The sequence below is a fragment of the Copadichromis virginalis genome, linkage group LG3 (assembly GCF_057382275.1).
Source record: "Copadichromis virginalis isolate Kocher_CV1m ecotype Utaka linkage group LG3, C_Virginalis_male_GT1.1, whole genome shotgun sequence".
Classification (NCBI taxonomy): Eukaryota; Metazoa; Chordata; class Actinopteri; order Cichliformes; family Cichlidae; genus Copadichromis; species Copadichromis virginalis.
Window position 1 is genome coordinate 12,458,058 of NC_140620.1, and position 17,152 is coordinate 12,475,209.

Consider the following 17,152-nt stretch of genomic DNA (forward strand, 5'->3'; position numbering starts at 1 on the left):
AGTTTCAAACCATTTTTCGGTTTCAATCCATTTTTCGGTTTCAAACCATTTTTCAGTTTCAATCTGCTGGCACTGTTTTGGCGTCCGGGGGCGCGCTGGGGGGGCGGGGTTTCCGGCCCGCATGTATTTGCATACATTATAGAGGCCACTAGTGCTGACCAAGCTGCCATCTTTCTCTCTTCCCGTCTTTCAATGGCTGCTTCAATTTCAGCTTGAACCTCCAAACCGCAAGTAAGTAATCATTTTTTGTCATCTTTCCTTGCTGTCCCACTGGACTGGACATTAGTTTAGTTTTTTTAGCTACATCTGGTGAAGTTGTGGTAAAATGCTAGCATTAGCCTATTCGTCGTAGCAAGCTAGCCTGAAGCTAATATTTGCTAAATTTAGGGACACCCGTGTCTCTTCAGGAGTTGGAGGCCGGTGTTCTAGGAGCGGATCTCAGGATCTCAACAGGCAGTGTTGGGCAGTAACCAGTGTTGGGTAAGTTACTTTAAAATAGTAACTTAGTTACATTACTAGTTACTTCTCTCAAAAGTAACTCAGTTACTTCAAGTTACTCGTTACTTTCAAAGTAACTAGTTACTAGGGAAAGTAACTTTGGTTTTACTCAGAATTCTCTTGTTAATGTGTTGCTTCCATAACTTTGCCAGTCTTCTAGCTTGCTTACTTGCCACAAGTGCACTGTGCCACCTGCCAATAGAAAGGAAAAGATAATGTGCATATTTCCACAAGAGAAATCCCACGCCTGGACCGTCGTTGACCACCGCCATGATTCTAGCCTACGTCACAGTGTCATGTGCGCCTTTTACATCCAACACAAAAACTGCAGTCGTGGTGCTTTCGATTGTACTCAGACCTCGGAAATTCTGCCTTCTGAATAGGAAGATGTAGGCAACACCAGACTGCAGACGAGCTGCATACATGGCTGGACTGGGACAGAAAATTGGCCCGGGCATTTTGACTAGAGACCGGCCCACCATTATAGGAAAAATCATAAAGCCTTTGAATGAAAATAAACACTGTTGTGACAGTGATGTACACTGTTCTGATGGTATATATGCATCAATCTATCAATCGTTTGTTGTAAGATTCAGATAATTATTTTTTACAAGCTAGACATTTTAAATGAGAATAAGAAAGAAAAGTATTTCCTTGTGCCCCCCTTTCCCTGTTAATGCCCTACCTGGCCCCCTGGCAAAACTTTGCTAGACCCGCCCCTGCACAGTTACCAGTTGTCAGCTACTTAGAAAAGGATCCTGGTGTTATTTGTCTCTCAGAAACAGTTCACAACTTCCCTTCAACTCATTCATGTCACCTAAAAGGTAAACCTGTTTCTCCATCACCTGTTCAGCTCTGATGATTCAGTAAGGACATCTCCTGGTTTCATCTTCATGTTTCCCTCTCATCACATAACCAAACCATATCATGACCAGCAGGTTTACAGCTGTGGCTCCAGCAAACATCAGCTGATACTAGAAATTAATATTAAATAAATTCTAACAACAGCTGATCAAGCTTAAACGTGCTGCTGTTGTTTAGCGCGACATCCGCTGGTTTCCTCTTTCTGGCGCAAAGTGGGCGATAAACAAACAAGAGAGAAAAGCCGATCAGCTGATCACTGATCAGTTTTCATGATTGAAGTAGAAACAGGAGAGGGAGGGGGGAGAATGAAAGAAGAAGAGGCAGCTGTGCAGCAAAGACACAGAATAACTCCAGCTTTGTGCCTTTTTCATTGTAGCTGAATTACGGGACAAACTGTTCCTTTTCACCTCAATAAGAAACGCGTAATATTTTCTCTGAATACCAGACGGGACGGTTGGCAACTCTAATAACTTATGAACAAAATAAAGTTCAACATCAGTAACATAGCACCACCCAGCTGTATAGAAACTCCGTCATGCTAGCTAGCACGCAGTACGGAAAAGTCAGCATAACGAAAATAAACTCCAACTAAACTTGGTTCATATCTGACCCAGAGAGACTGCAGGTCATAACTTCTTACCTGAAGTTCAGTTCACACTTGGACCGGCGGCCGCCTCGGGTCTCTTTTCCTCTTGCCTCCCTTTTCCTTCATCCACCTGCTGGCTTCCACCACTTGCTAATGTTACTGAATCTGTGGAAGCTCCGCGACAGCCACCACACGAAGTAACGAGTAACGACCCTATCTAAATCCCAGTAACGACTAACGCGTTCCTGATTTTGGCATAATAACTAGTTACCGTGCTCGTTACCACAATAATAACGTAGTTACTGTAACGCGTTACTTAATAACGCGTTAGTCCCAACACTGGCAGTAACATAATACATGCACCGGCGTTACGTATTTAAAATACAAAATATGAGTAAATGTATCCGTTAGAGTTACTGTTCAATAGGTGATATTGAGAATACAGTTAGTTTGTTGAAATAAATGGATTACATGGCGGTGTTTTCCTGTTTCATACAGTGGGGCAAAAAAGTATTTAGTCAGCCACCGATTGTGCAAGTTCCCCCACCTAAAATGATGACAGAGGTCAGTAATTTGCACCAGAGGTACACTTCAACTGTGAGAGACAGAATGTGAAAAAAAAATCCATGAATTCACATGGTAGGATTTGTAAAGAATTTATTCGTAAATTAGGGTGGAAAATAAGTATTTGGTCAATAACAAAAATACAACTCAATACTTTGTAACATAACCTTTGTTGGCAATAACAGAGGTCAAATGTTTACTATAGGTCTTTACCAGGTTTGCACACACAGTAGCTGGTATTTTGGCCCATTCCTCCATGCAGATCTTCTCGAGAGCAGTGATGTTTTGGGGCTGTGCCAAGCAACACGGACTTTCAACTCCCGCCACAGATTTTCTATGGGGTTGAGGTCTGGAGACTGGCTAGGCCACTCCAGGACTTTCAAATGCTTCTTACGGAGCCACTCCTTTGTTGCCCGGGTGGTGTGTTTTGGATCATTGTCATATTGGAAGACCCAGCCGCGTTTCATCTTCAAAGTTCTCACTGATGGAAGGAGGTTTTGGCTCAAAATCTCACGATACATGGCCCCATTCATTCTGTCCTTAACACGGATCAGTCGTCCTGTCCCCTTGGCAGAAAAACAGCCCCATAGCATGATGTTTCCACCCCCATGCTTCACAGTAGGTATGGTGTTCTTGGGATGCAACTCAGTATTCTTCTTCCTCCAAACACGACGAGTTGAGTTTATACCAAAAAGTTCTACTTTGGTTTCATCTGACCACATGACATTCTCCCAATCCTCTGCTGTATCATCCATGTGCTCTCTGGCAAACTTCAGACGGGCCTGGACATGCACTGGCTTCAGCAGCGGAACACGTCTGGCACTGAGGGATTTGATTCCCTGCCGTTGTAGTGTGTTACTGATGGTGACCTTTGTTACTTTGGTCCCAGCTCTCTGCAGGTCATTCACCAGGTCCCCCCGTGTGGTTCTGGGATCTTTGCTCACCGTTCTCATGATCATTTTGACCCCACGGGATGAGATGTTGCGTGGAGCCCCAGATCGTGGGAGATTATCAGTGGTCTTGTATGTCTTCCATTTTCTGATGATTGCTCCCACAGTTGATTTTTTCACACCAAGCTGCTTGCCTATTGTAGATTCACTCTTCCCAGTCTGGTGCAGGTCTACAATACTTTTCCTGGTGTCCTTCGAAAGCTCTTTGGTCTTGGCCATGGCGGAGTTTGGAGTCTGACTGTTTGAGGCTGTGGACAGGTGTCTTTTATACAGATGATGAGTTCAAACAGGTGCCATTCATACAGGTAACGAGTGGGGGACAGAAAAGCTTCTTACAGAAGACGTTACAGGTCTGTGAGAGCCAGAGATTTTCCTTGTTTGAGGTGACCAAATACTTATTTTCCACCCTGATTTACGAATAAATTCTTTACAAATCCTACCATGTGAATTCATGGATTTTTCTTTCACATTCTGTCTCTCACAGTTGAAGTGTACCTCTGGTGCAAATTACTGACCTCTGTCATCATTTTAAGTGGGGGAACTTGCACAATCGGTGGCTGACTAAATACTTTTTTGCCCCACTGTATGTTAGGCTATGGTCTCTCTATTTTTGGTAATTCCACGCCGGTGGAAACCCAAACAAAACACGCAATAAGAGCCTCTAAAAATTATTATACAAAAATTATTTAATATGAAGGCAATAGCAGTGTTACAGGCATCGCCCTAAACAATGTAGCCTCATGGGCAGTGTAGTACGTGCTGCAGGGAGAATGGACTGCCCTACCCGTTATGTGTCTGTGAGCGAGGGAGGGAGAAAAAGGAAAAGTACGAGCTGTCACAGAGCAGAAACGGGAGCTGGAAGCATGTAAATATAATAATAACCACTAAAGCCAAAAAGAGTGCCTGACGAGCCCAGCTGTAAGTAAGCTGTTAAGACTCGACTGTACACCGTGTTCGTGTTTTCCTCCGAAACAATAAGCAGCCTTTCAACGGCTCTCTCTGTCTCTCGCTAGCAAACTTGACCCAGACAACAAAGTAAAGCTAGTTTTCAGCTACGAGCCCAACACGAACCGGACGTATCAGCCAGAGGTCCCTTTACTACGGTTCGGAGCCGCTGACCTGTTTTATATACGCGCTGAATAGTTTTCTACACGAGATCGCTGCAGCCTTACCTAATGTCCACCTACTGTTACTCATTTATATTAAGATTTTAACATCTAGTTGGTATTGGTATGGCGAGTAGCCTTCAGTAATAGTAATAAATCACACAGCAATAGTGCATTCATGTAGTTGTAAAGTATTCAGAATACATTACTTCTATAATCTTTGGTGGAATACATTTTAAAATTAACCTTCCCAACACTGTCAACAGGTTAGCACCTCATACCACAGTGCATCAAAGCAGTCTCATGAGCGCTGGAAAGGACGAGCCCAGAGCCCAAAACAGACAGTGCAGGAGATGACAAGGTTAGTAATTGTATGGTGAAAATTATACTTTGTTATCTTGATTGGCAAAAGAAAAGTAAATACAAAATCTGCTTCTCACATTTAGGGCATTTCCAAGATTTTTTTTTTTTTCCAAAACTTCTTCAATTTCTTTCATCACAGCTGTCCTGTGCCAGAAGTTCTGTTGACCCACAGTGAGAGGCATCATTTCAGAAACACCAGGAAGACTGAAACTCGTCGCCAGGATCAAGCAGGGCTCGTGATCTTCACCAGCAGCTCCCTCACAAGAAGGATAAACCCAGCATTTCATGAACACTGATGGAGACCTTTGCTTTGTGTAATGTTAGAAGTACTCAGATAATCCTCAGAGGGTCTGGACTTTTACATAATAGAATAGAATAGAATTCAACTTTGTTGTCATTGCACATGCACAGGTACAGGGCAATGAAATGCAGTTTGCATCCATCCAGAAGTGCTTTAGCCATGATATAGATATATTACAATATATACTAGCAATAATATAGATATGTAAGTATATTACAGAAATGGGTCTATTATGGTATGTTACAATGTACACAGTATGAAGTATGTTAAGAATATTCTATAACTATAAGTATGTACAGGCTGTAGTGAGTACAAACTATGTACAGGCTATGAACAGGATATAAATATGAAAAACTACAGAAATCTGAGATATACAGTTATACAGAAATGTGAACAATGCAAGTTATAAACAGTTGTAGGATTGAAAATTATCATATGTACAGAATGATTATTTACACAGAACTATACAGTAGTGCAGGTAAGTAATAGCTATAAGCTATAGTAATAGCTTTAAGTCCTGTTGAAAGTTAAATATATGTTGTGCTCTCTGGTTACTCTGGTATGAATGACTCTGAATTACTTTATGATAAATAACACACTATTGTCAAAAAACAGTGAAAGAATTCCAGATCACAAGTTTTTAGTTCAAATACAAGTAACAACCTTTGACTTTAATCAGGTTGTATTTAATTGTGTCAGAGAAAACATCATGTGCTCTTCATGTAGCTGAGTACATTCAGTGTTTAAAACAGAAGTTGTGCAGGTCTGAGATCAGCAGTTTTCTGAAACACCAAACTGAGGTACTGTTAATGCTGATGTACAGTGACACAGTTACAGGGGTGATTAATCCTTTTGACTTTTTGTCTTTAAATTTATCAATAAAACAGCTGCAGCTTTCACTGACAGCACATGTGGTACTTTAACCTTTGTACTGTTTTCTTCAGTTAATTTTGGAGTTACTACAAAGATTGAAGACATAGGATGATCTGTCTGCTGTCACTGGGTGGTGCTGAGGTCTGAATCTGAGGACAGCTCCTGTAATCACAAACAGAATCATCACAAACTGAAATATAAAGTTTATCTCTCAAATCTGAAATACAGCCGATCCTTCTCCGGCCTCACACACTCGGGATCTGAAGTTGTTCAGTCCTACAGTTCTGCCGACAGCTGTTTATTTTTTTTTATTTGTTTTAAAGGCCTTACTAACACATTTTCTAATATCATGTTTACCTTTGAGTTGTTGATGCTTTATAAATGGACATCTGCAAAGATGAGATGATGGAGCAGGTTTCAGTCGAGGTTCAGTCTGCTGCTGCATCCTGGTCACAACATACAGAGGTGTCATCAGCTCAGTATTGAACAAGAAATATTAATGTTTCAAATTATTTGTCCTAAAGGATGCAAGCTGTACAGAGTACTGCACATGTGACTTTGTGAACATAATTCATTAAAAATAATTTGGACAGTTTTTTTAACCTGAATATTTGTAACAAACTCAGTAAAAAAAAAAAAAGCTAAAAAATAATCAGAGGAAAAATGTAACATTTTAAGTTAAGCTGACAAGCGGAAGTAGTTGGTTTCAGTACATAAGTATCGGGCTTTGCTATTTAATCCGTAGCTATTGACTAATGAGGGGAATTTAAAAGTTGGCGTTAATGTCCTTCCACATGTGGAAAGCGACAGAAAACATGCTGCTGTTTGCACATATTTAATAATCAGCTCTGCGCAGAAGCAGAGTCCAGCCCGTTGCTCTTACAGTATAATACTCATAATAAAAGTACAGTAACCGTGGTTAGTCACTGAGCAGCCCGGTGCGTTTCTCTTGATTTCTTTAGTCAGGGTAAATCCATTCACCTGCACGGGTTAGCTAAACGAACTTTACAAAACATGTTTCCCCGACAGCCGAGTGCTCATTTTAGCTAGCTAGGTCCTTAGGTAGCTAGCTAAGGACCTAAATTACGGATTAGCTTACAAACACATTTAACTTACCAAAAATAATGCGGTGGGGCCTCAGGTCCTCCTGTCCGGTAGTCCAAGTTACTGAAGAACACCTCAGGCTGTCACTTTGAAATAGTCGGTAATGTAAACGCTGGACCTCTCGGAATCTGCCATTCCCGAACAGACACGTGCGAGTTTGTCCGTGACCGCAGCCGCGTCGTCAGTGTTTTCTCCAGTCATTGGTCAGCATTATAATATATGCAAATACATGCGGGTCGGAATCCCCGCCCCCCAGCGCGCCCCCGGACGCCAAAACAGTGCCAGCAGATTGAAACTGAAAAATGGTTTGAAACCGAAAAATAGATTGAAACTGAAAAATGGTTTGAAACCGAAAAATGGTTTGAAACCGAAAAAAATGGATTGAAACCGGAAAAAAAAAGAATTGTAAGTGTAACCCCTGGTCAGCTTCTCTTTCCAGCGCTGTGTGAATAAAACTCTCTGGACTCGAAGTGGGTAGAGCTCAGGCGTGATTTATTCCCCTGCAATAACATGGGACATGAATAACCATGGGTTTCAGCAACAGGATTCCGCCCAAACACAGCGAAAGCTTCATTGCTACTAACTATAGGCTTATGATCGTATAGTGGAACTCTTAGTTTTCCCAAATAAATAAAAACAAATATTGATTGAAAAATAAAATGGCAACAATACTTATCACGGAAAATAAAATAGAAACATTACTGCGTTGTGGTTTAGATAACAAAAGAAAAATTAATTCACTTAAATGCACATTCATGTAAATATAAATAAACCAAAGCCAAAATTCCCTTTTACGTACAATAGTAAATGGAACAATGCTGCCATCTACTGGGCAAACTTAATAAGCAATATGTCTTAAACAGAATTAGCCTGCAGCTCAACCATATACATGTTTCAAAGTACACATACCTGCAATAACATGGGACATGAATAACCATGGGTTTCAGCAACAGGATTCCGCCCAAACTATTGAGAGAAGTTTCAAAATTATTAGACACGACAGCCTCCTCTAGCTGTTAGCCGCTAGCTCCACGTGTCCATTTTTCTTACCGTCTAATCTATTAACTGCAAAACACGGTCATAAACCTGAAATCTACTCAAATACTACCGTATGGGCAGTTCATGCAGTTAGTGCACTGTCATATTAGCTTCAATGAGGATTTTCAAATATGTTTTAAACTCATGCTCTGTGAGAGCGGACGGAGAGGAACTTACCACAGCGAAAGCTTCATTGCTACTAACGATAGGCTTAGGGGGTAGCCCGTTTACCAGTAGCAGACTTCCGCTGCGGATTTTCAAAATAAAAGTTCCAAAATAAACCCATGGTTGCGATCCCAAGTTTAACAGGAATTTAACAACAACAAAACCATATCCATTCTTTTACATCGTTACATACACCCCCCTTAAATTCTGTTAAACTCCAAACCAGTTCAAGGGAGTATCAAGGGCCAGAAACAAAAGAACTATGAACAGCAGGTGCTTCGGGGTAAAATCGATACACTAATATTAATCATTGTCGATACAGAATCCTTTTATATAAAAGTGTCGAGACATTGGGTGGTACCAAGCCCAATACCTTCAACAGACTAGAGAAGATGCCATCTACACCTCCTTAACATCACATATAAGAGCACCCGAAATAATACTCCAAATCACATCCTGGACCACACAAAAAAATAAGTCGAAAGATACATGAAACCAAGTCAATTCCCTCAGAGCTAAAACATACTAGTCAGAAATGCAAAAACTGACCCTGAAACAGAAGAAGTTTCCTCAACTTTCTGCGCTGCCATCTCACAAATCAGTCTCTTGGGAGGCCTAACACTTCTCCCATACCTAGTGATAGCTAGCCCATCCATGCCCGCCTGAATAGTCTGAGGCTGTGTGCAAATAGCAAGATCTAAGTCAACATCAGCCATGGGAACCACAGGAGCCACGGCAACAGGTTCAGAGCCTTGACGGAGAGCAGCATCACTGATCACGGGAGCAGGCAAGGGGAATTCACTAATGGAGTTTTCAAACACTTCAGCATTAACTTCAGGGGGTGGGTCCTCCGCTGCGATAGAGCCACTGCTGGGGTCCACAACGCAGAGAGAATGGTGTCCCACGTCGAGGGAACCTTCAACTTCCACCGGCTCATTAGCGAGACCCTGTATCTCTGGCGTTTTCAGCAGCCAGTCCAGTGTCCTGTCATGATGATCCATCTGTGTTGACCTCACAGACCCTTGGTCATCTCCACTGTTCGGGTTCCCTCCGTCCAAGTCAGCACGGGAGGCCAGACTCCCTTCCACACCTAAGCCCAGGAAGTTAACAGGGAGAAGGAGGTTCCTGTGTACAACTCTTTCCTTGCCTGTGTGGCTCTCTCTTATCCTGTACACATTGATCCCAGACCTAACTGACACAACATCATAAGGCGTGGGATCCCACTTGTCGGCTAACTTTCTTTTTCCCCTTTCACCACGATTGGCCAACAACACTCTATCACCTACAGCCAGAGGTGAGCCTTTGACTTTGCGGTTGTAGAGTCTGGCATGGCGCGCTTGCTCGTGAAAAGCGTGGTTCTGGGCAATCTGTGAGGCATCAAACAGGTCTTTCCGCAACCGTGAGACAAACTCATGGTGGCTGATCACATCATCATTTTGCAGCACATGTTGGAACATCATGTCAACAGGGAGGCGTGGGACTCGCCCAAACATGACATAAAAGGGGGCCAAACCAGTCGTCTCATGCACTGTGCAATTGTAGCAGAACGTGAGAGTGCGTAACATCTGAGGCCACCTAGCCTTGGCTGTAGAAGGGAGAGTCCTCAGCATATTCCCAAGTGTCCTGTTGAACCGTTCAGTGACCCCATTGCCCATAGGATGATATGGCGTAGTATGCGATTTCTGCACACCTGCCATCTCTAAGAGGTCCTTCAACAGTCTGCTCTCAAAGTTTGATCCCTGATCCGAATGAATCCTCTTGGGAAAGCCATAAACACAAAAGAAATCATCCCACAACCTGCGTGCGACATGTTTTGCAGACTGGTTTCGGCAGGGGAAGGCATGTGCCATCTTGGAGAAATGATCGGTTACGACCAGGACATCCACTTTCTTATTATCGCTGAGCTCAGCAGTCCAAAAGTCTATGCACACTAGCTCCATCGGCTCTGACGTCTGGATGTTCTCTAGTGGTGCACAGGCATGAGGTTCAGGTGTTTTTCCAACCACACATCTCTCACACTGTCGAACATGGTTGGTTATGTCTCTCTCCATCCCGACCCAGAAAAACCTCTCACGGGCGAGGGAAAGTGTTCGTGCCTGGCCCTGATGGCCTGCATTATCATGAAGGCTGAGGAGGACTTGAACCTTCAGGCTATCAGGAACAACAAACTGAAAAATCTTTCTACTCAAGCGGTGATGCCTTATCACCCTGTACAGGATGCCGTTCTGTACTTTAAGCTTCTTCCACTGCCTGAGAAGTCCACCAACACCACCTGGTTCTGAAGCTGCTTCTCGCCTCGTAGCCTTCCTTTTTCTTCGCACATAGAAAAGGACTCTGTTTATTGCCTGATCTTGTTGCTGAAGGCTCGAGAGCTGGCTTTGGGGAAGAGGAACGACCGGGTCCACCTCAGGGAGCTGTGATAAAGGTGGGTTGACATTGGTCAAACCATGGTCACACTGCGCACTCAGCACAGCTGACACCTCATCAGCATCGATCGAACCCCTCTCGCTCTGAAGGTCGCACTCAGAAACAGAGTCTGGTGAGTCTGGCTCTGTGTCTTGAACAATGTGGCAGTTGTTAGTCAGCCGAAAAGCATCCTGCACAGTACCTCTCACAACCCCGTTGACCTCATCTAGCAGGGCAACATAAGGTTCTTTCAGCAAACGATGACCAATACATGACTCGACAAATGGTTCACGGCTCAAAGCATCAGCAACTGTATTTCTAACCCCTGGCACATACTTTAGATCAAAATCATATGCCGCGAGCTTCGCCACCCATCTCTGCTCACAAGCATCTAAACGTGGCTTTGTCAAGATGTAGGACAAGGGGTTATTGTCTGTCCAAGCAGTGAAGTGCCTTCCTTTCAGCCAGTGGCTGAACTTGTCACACACGGCCCATTTAAGCGCCAAGAACTCTAGTCTGTGCGCTGGGTAGTTCATCTGAGACCGTGACAATGTCTTGCTGGCAAAGGCAACAGGTCGAGCCACTGTCTCGCCAGGAGAAACCTGTGAGAGTACTGCCCCGATGCCATCAAAGGAGGCATCAACCGCCAGGATGAAAGGCTCACTAAAGTTGGGATGAGCCAGGGTGACAACATTAACTAGTTCCATCTTGAGCGTTTGAAATGATGTGCGACATGCTGATGTCCAGTCACTTGGTGTCAGAGATGGTTTGGCAGAGGGTTGCTTCCTGAACTTCTTTCCTTTCCTCCCATGGGGAATTGCCTGTCGTCCCGAAAGTAACCTAAACAAGGGCTTGGCCTTCGCAGAACAATCAGGGATGAAATGTTGGTAATAGAGGATCATTCCTAAGAAGGACCGGATCTTCTTCTGGGAGGGAGTCACACCATCGCTCTCCATAAGCTGTTCTTCCCTGATGTTGGTAATGGTGTTAACCTTGTCCGGATCAGTTCTCACACCATCCGCACAAATGACATGTCCAAGAAATCTAACTGACCTCTTAAGAAGATGGCATTTCTTAGGGGCCAGCTTAAGGTTGTGACTCCTCAACCGAGAGAAGACCATCTCAAGACGCTGAAGGGCAGTTGCCTCGTCAGGCGCAAACACCATCAAGTCGTCCAAGTAACAAAGCAAGCTGCTGAAATTCTCGTCACCAAAGATCGACATCATCATTCTCATGAATGTCGCCGGACTGTTCGACAGGCCCTGAGGCATCCGGTTGTACTCATGGAGACCAAAGGGCGAGGAGAATGCTGTGTATTTCTTGTGAGGCTCGTAGAGAGGCACATTGTAAAATCCAGAGGTCAAATCCATTGTTGAAAAGAGAACATTTCCACTGAGAGCAGCCAGGGCGTCGGCTTGGTGTGGCAGCGGGTGCGCGTCTTTAACAGTCTTTGCATTGAGCCATCTGAAATCAGTGCAAATGCGCAGGCTGCCATCCTTCTTCCACACCAAGACCAGCGGCGATGCATACTCACTGTTCGACTTCCGGATTATGTCCCTTTCTTCCATCTCATTCAGAGCAGTTCTTAGCTTCTCATACTGACTCGGCGGTACTCTGCGATAAGGCAAACGAAAAGGCTTCTCATCCACAAGGTGTATTTTGTGGACAAAATCGGTAGCTTCTCCACAGTCCATTTTATCCTTAGAAAAGATAGACTCATACTTTTCCACAAGCTGCAGAAGCTGATCTTTCCATCTGTCAGACACCTCACAACTGTCTAAGTCCAAGTCTTGTAGTCCTAGTCTGTGCAAGAGTTCCTTCCTTTGTTCAACAGACCTTATGGGAACAGAACCCTGTTCAAAAGAGTGGCTGTTAGACATGATCTTTTCAGGGGGAGACAGCTCTTCAACTGCGACACAGGGGTAGACATCAGCGATTTTACAGTTCTTCCTCAGAATCACACGCTTGTTGCTGGGGTTAATCACCTTGAGAGGAACCCATTTGTCACCCCACAATGATGAGACGGAGCGGCCAACCAGGATGTCTCTGGGTCTACACCGTGACTGTGTAGGCTCAACAATAACAGTGCAGCCTGCTGATAGAGGTGAAGAGGGAGGTAATTTACCCCACACAAGGTGTTCCTGAAGGGGTTCCAGCGTAACACGCTGTCTCAACTTCACTGTGCCAATCTTATCAGGCACCGCCCCTCCTCGCCAACGCTCAACATTGGAAAGCATGGATAAAAACTGTCTACAGTCATCATTGGTGACATCACCTGAAATAGATACAAGCCTCCAATACTCATCCGTATTCTTCATTACATGAATCAACGACTTAATAGCGTTACTGCCAATAATCATGTCGTCACTTTGGCCTGGAATAACCAGCGTGGGGATGAGCAGCTTGAAACCATAAAGAGTCACTTCCAAATCACAAACTGCTTTAGGTTGGAACTGGTGGCCCCCAGCACCAACAACAACAATGTCATTAGCTGGTTCGAGCTTCAGATCAGGGCAGGACTGTAAAAGCCGCGTAGCAGTAGCCTCACTAATAGAGCACGACATAGAGCCACTGTCGATCATGGCTCTCAGTGAAACTCCGCCCACAGTCCCCACAGTCATATAAAACAAACTGTCAGATTTCTTAATTCTTTGCGTCATTTGGAAGACAACTGTCGTACCAGGTGGCGAAGTGGAGCACAGAGATTCATACATGGATCCCAGGTCATCGCTGTCGCAAGTGGGAGAGTCACTCAGATGATCCACACTTTCCTCCCTCAAATGTGGATCAACTAGTTTTCCGACCGTCGAGGGGCAGAAGACGACAAGGATCCAGGACAGGCACGCCTGGTGTGGTCAGGTGAGTGGCACAGAAAACAGAGTTTGTGATCTCGGCAGTGCATGAAAGCTGTGTGCGACATATCATGACAGACGGAGCAGGGCTTATCATGTAGGCCCTCAATCCTGGAACGTCTGGAGTTAGGCCGTGTGGTCAAACCAGGCTGAAAGGATCTTTGCAGAAGAACCTTCTCAAGCATGCCTATGAGCCGCTCCAAAGCAGCTGAATCTGTCGACTGTGGCTGAATGTGCTGCTCTGTTGGCTGGACAGGCAACGTTGTTGATATCTGCTGCGTATTCGCTGCAACTCTCTCGGCCGTCGTGCTGCTTGAGTTCAACGTTCCTCCAGAGTGGGACTCACACAGGATTTCCAGGACCTCATTGGCTGTCCATTTATCAATTGTCTTTGATCTAAAGATCATGGCAAGCTCAGGGGAGGGACAGTTTTTGATGAACATTCGGGTGACCTCAGTGCTGGGGCTACCCAATGCCTGTCCTCGTTCCTTCAGGCGCTCAACAGCAAGATCAACAGCACGGTGCAGCCTAAGCCAGTAATCGAATGCACTTTCGCCTTTCTCTGGGAGAGTGGTGTAGAAGTCTGCCAGCGGAAGAGGTGAGCACTGAGCAGAGTCAAAGTGTCTCCTCAGGATTCCAAAAATAGCCTCAGGATCACGTGTGACATCTACGACACTGTTTCTAATGCCAACCTGGACCACATCCTTAGCCTTGCCTCTCAAATGAACAAGAATCTCCTCAGCCTGTTCTTCGGGTCTCAGACTCCCCAGCTTTATAAAGGCTCTCATCAGATCCTCCCACTCTCTCACAGAAATGAGATCAGAACCATCCCCTCTGAAGCATGGTGGGTCCTTAAGCTTCCTGTGGGACACAAATTGCACCGGCGCAGCATCAACAGCAGATGTAGATGACACAGCATGGAAAGGTGTGGCCGTAGGTGCAGGTAAGGGGGTACTAGCAGACGGGCTGAGCTGGGTTAAGATACTCTGCGCTACTCTCTGACCAACCAGTTGGATCACATCCCCCATCTGACTCACAATCTCCGTGGCAATAGTATCTGGGTTAGGAGAAGGTGAACTGTTGTTCTGAGACGTGTGTGACACATGGCTAGGGGGAGGGACAACAACCCCTTCACTGGACTGGGGCCCTGGGATCCCCTGACTATCCCCCCTAACAAAACCACGCCCACTAACAGGAGTGTCATAACGCAAACGCAAAGGGGAACATAACAACCCCCTACCCCTACCAACAACATTAGGAGTACTCGATCCCTCCTCTGTGATGTCCATCACAACAACTAGAATAAAACAAAAATGCTATATATGCTCCTTTTTAAAAAAAAAATGTGTCAGAAAGAACAACAATGAATCACAAACGTGCAGCGCTGAAACTGGCCCACGTTGCTGAGAGGAGTCCACCGTCCAAACACTCGATTGACGGCTCACGGCACCAATGTAACCCCTGGTCAGCTTCTCTTTCCAGCGCTGTGTGAATAAAACTCTCTGGACTCGAAGTGGGTAGAGCTCAGGCGTGATTTATTCCCCTGCAATAACATGGGACATGAATAACCATGGGTTTCAGCAACAGGATTCCGCCCAAACACAGCGAAAGCTTCATTGCTACTAACTATAGGCTTATGATCGTATAGTGGAACTCTTAGTTTTCCCAAATAAATAAAAACAAATATTGATTGAAAAATAAAATGGCAACAATACTTATCACGGAAAATAAAATAGAAACATTACTGCGTTGTGGTTTAGATAACAAAAGAAAAATTAATTCACTTAAATGCACATTCATGTAAATATAAATAAACCAAAGCCAAAATTCCCTTTTACGTACAATAGTAAATGGAACAATGCTGCCATCTACTGGGCAAACTTAATAAGCAATATGTCTTAAACAGAATTAGCCTGCAGCTCAACCATATACATGTTTCAAAGTACACATACCTGCAATAACATGGGACATGAATAACCATGGGTTTCAGCAACAGGATTCCGCCCAAACTATTGAGAGAAGTTTCAAAATTATTAGACACGACAGCCTCCTCTAGCTGTTAGCCGCTAGCTCCACGTGTCCATTTTTCTTACCGTCTAATCTATTAACTGCAAAACACGGTCATAAACCTGAAATCTACTCAAATACTACCGTATGGGCAGTTCATGCAGTTAGTGCACTGTCATATTAGCTTCAATGAGGATTTTCAAATATGTTTTAAACTCATGCTCTGTGAGAGCGGACGGAGAGGAACTTACCACAGCGAAAGCTTCATTGCTACTAACGATAGGCTTAGGGGGTAGCCCGTTTACCAGTAGCAGACTTCCGCTGCGGATTTTCAAAATAAAAGTTCCAAAATAAACCCATGGTTGCGATCCCAAGTTTAACAGGAATTTAACAACAACAAAACCATATCCATTCTTTTACATCGTTACATAAGCAAAAACAAAAAAATTACAGTTTCAATTAATTGTTTTTCACTATCAATTTTTTTTTTGGTTTCAATACAAGATTTTTCAGTACATTTATTTCAGTTACAATATTTTTTTTCGGTTTCAATATTTTTTTCGGTTTCGTTTCAAGGTGGCATCGTTCTGATTCCATAGTATTCTTGAAAAAGTCCTCGAGTTAATGGATCATTATCTATGTTGCAAATGTGGAGAAGAGAACTTGCAGTAATTTGCTTTTCACAGAGCGACATTTCAATTTATGCCTGCACATTCAGACTTGAGATATGAAGCATCATACCTGGGGTGGGGTGGCTGTAGCTCAGGTGGCAGAGCAGGTCAGCCACTAATCAGAAGGTCGGTGGTTCAATCCCAGGCTGCCTCCTAGCTGCATGCCAAATATCCATGGGCAAGATACTAACCTTGTTTGCCTACTGGTGGTGGTCAGAGGGCCCGGTGGCGCCAGTGTCTGGCAGCCTCACCTTTGTCAGTGTGCCCCAGGGCAGCTGTGGCTATAATGTAGCTTGCCAGTTTGTTAATGTGTGTGTGAATGACTGAATGTAGTGTAAAGTCCTTTGGGGTCCTTAGGGACTGAGTAAAGCGCTATACAAATGCAGGCCATTTACCATACCTATGTTTTAATGTTGGAGGAGTCTCCTACACTAAAGAAATAAAACAAAAAATGCCATCCTCACTTCAAGACTTCTCTCCAGACATGAAGTCAGGGCTGTAACATACGAAAACATAAACATGTAGCAAAGTCCAAAGAAGGCCATAAAACCTTAGTCTAAAGTAGACATTGACAGCTGAGGTACACAGTTAACATTATAGGGAATAACAGTTTTTAAGATGACTCAAAATGTAAAATACTGTAAAATATTTATTTGAACATGGATTGTGTCCATTTTTTTAAAATGTCCTCATTATAGTGTATTTAAAACAACAACTGTTGACCAAAGTGCTTTGCATTTAAAATCATCAAAAGAGATAAAAACATTGGAAGAAAGGAAGCATAAAATTAGAATTTGTTTATTT

General features: G+C 43.9%; 3 long non-coding RNA genes across 3 annotated transcripts; 1 reads left to right on the forward strand and 2 right to left on the reverse strand.

Moving 5' to 3' along the window:
• The first annotated feature begins 239 nt into the window (after positions 1 to 239).
• LOC146712832 (uncharacterized) lies at positions 240 to 6,149 on the forward strand. Its single transcript, XR_014917281.1, has 3 exons — positions 240 to 480; positions 4,835 to 4,929; positions 5,071 to 6,149. It is a non-coding gene; the product is annotated as an uncharacterized LOC146712832 (long non-coding RNA).
• Positions 6,150 to 6,205: 56 nt separating this feature from the next.
• Positions 6,206 to 7,420, reverse strand: LOC146712833 (uncharacterized). Its single transcript, XR_014917282.1, has 3 exons — positions 7,222 to 7,420; positions 6,463 to 6,551; positions 6,206 to 6,267 (listed from the first exon to the last, which is right to left on the reverse strand). It is a non-coding gene; the product is annotated as an uncharacterized LOC146712833 (long non-coding RNA).
• A 264-nt stretch (positions 7,421 to 7,684) lies between these two features.
• On the reverse strand, positions 7,685 to 16,102 carry LOC146712834 (uncharacterized). Its single transcript, XR_014917301.1, has 2 exons — positions 15,047 to 16,102; positions 7,685 to 8,175 (listed from the first exon to the last, which is right to left on the reverse strand). It is a non-coding gene; the product is annotated as an uncharacterized LOC146712834 (long non-coding RNA).
• Between the last annotated feature and the right edge of the window lie 1,050 nt (positions 16,103 to 17,152).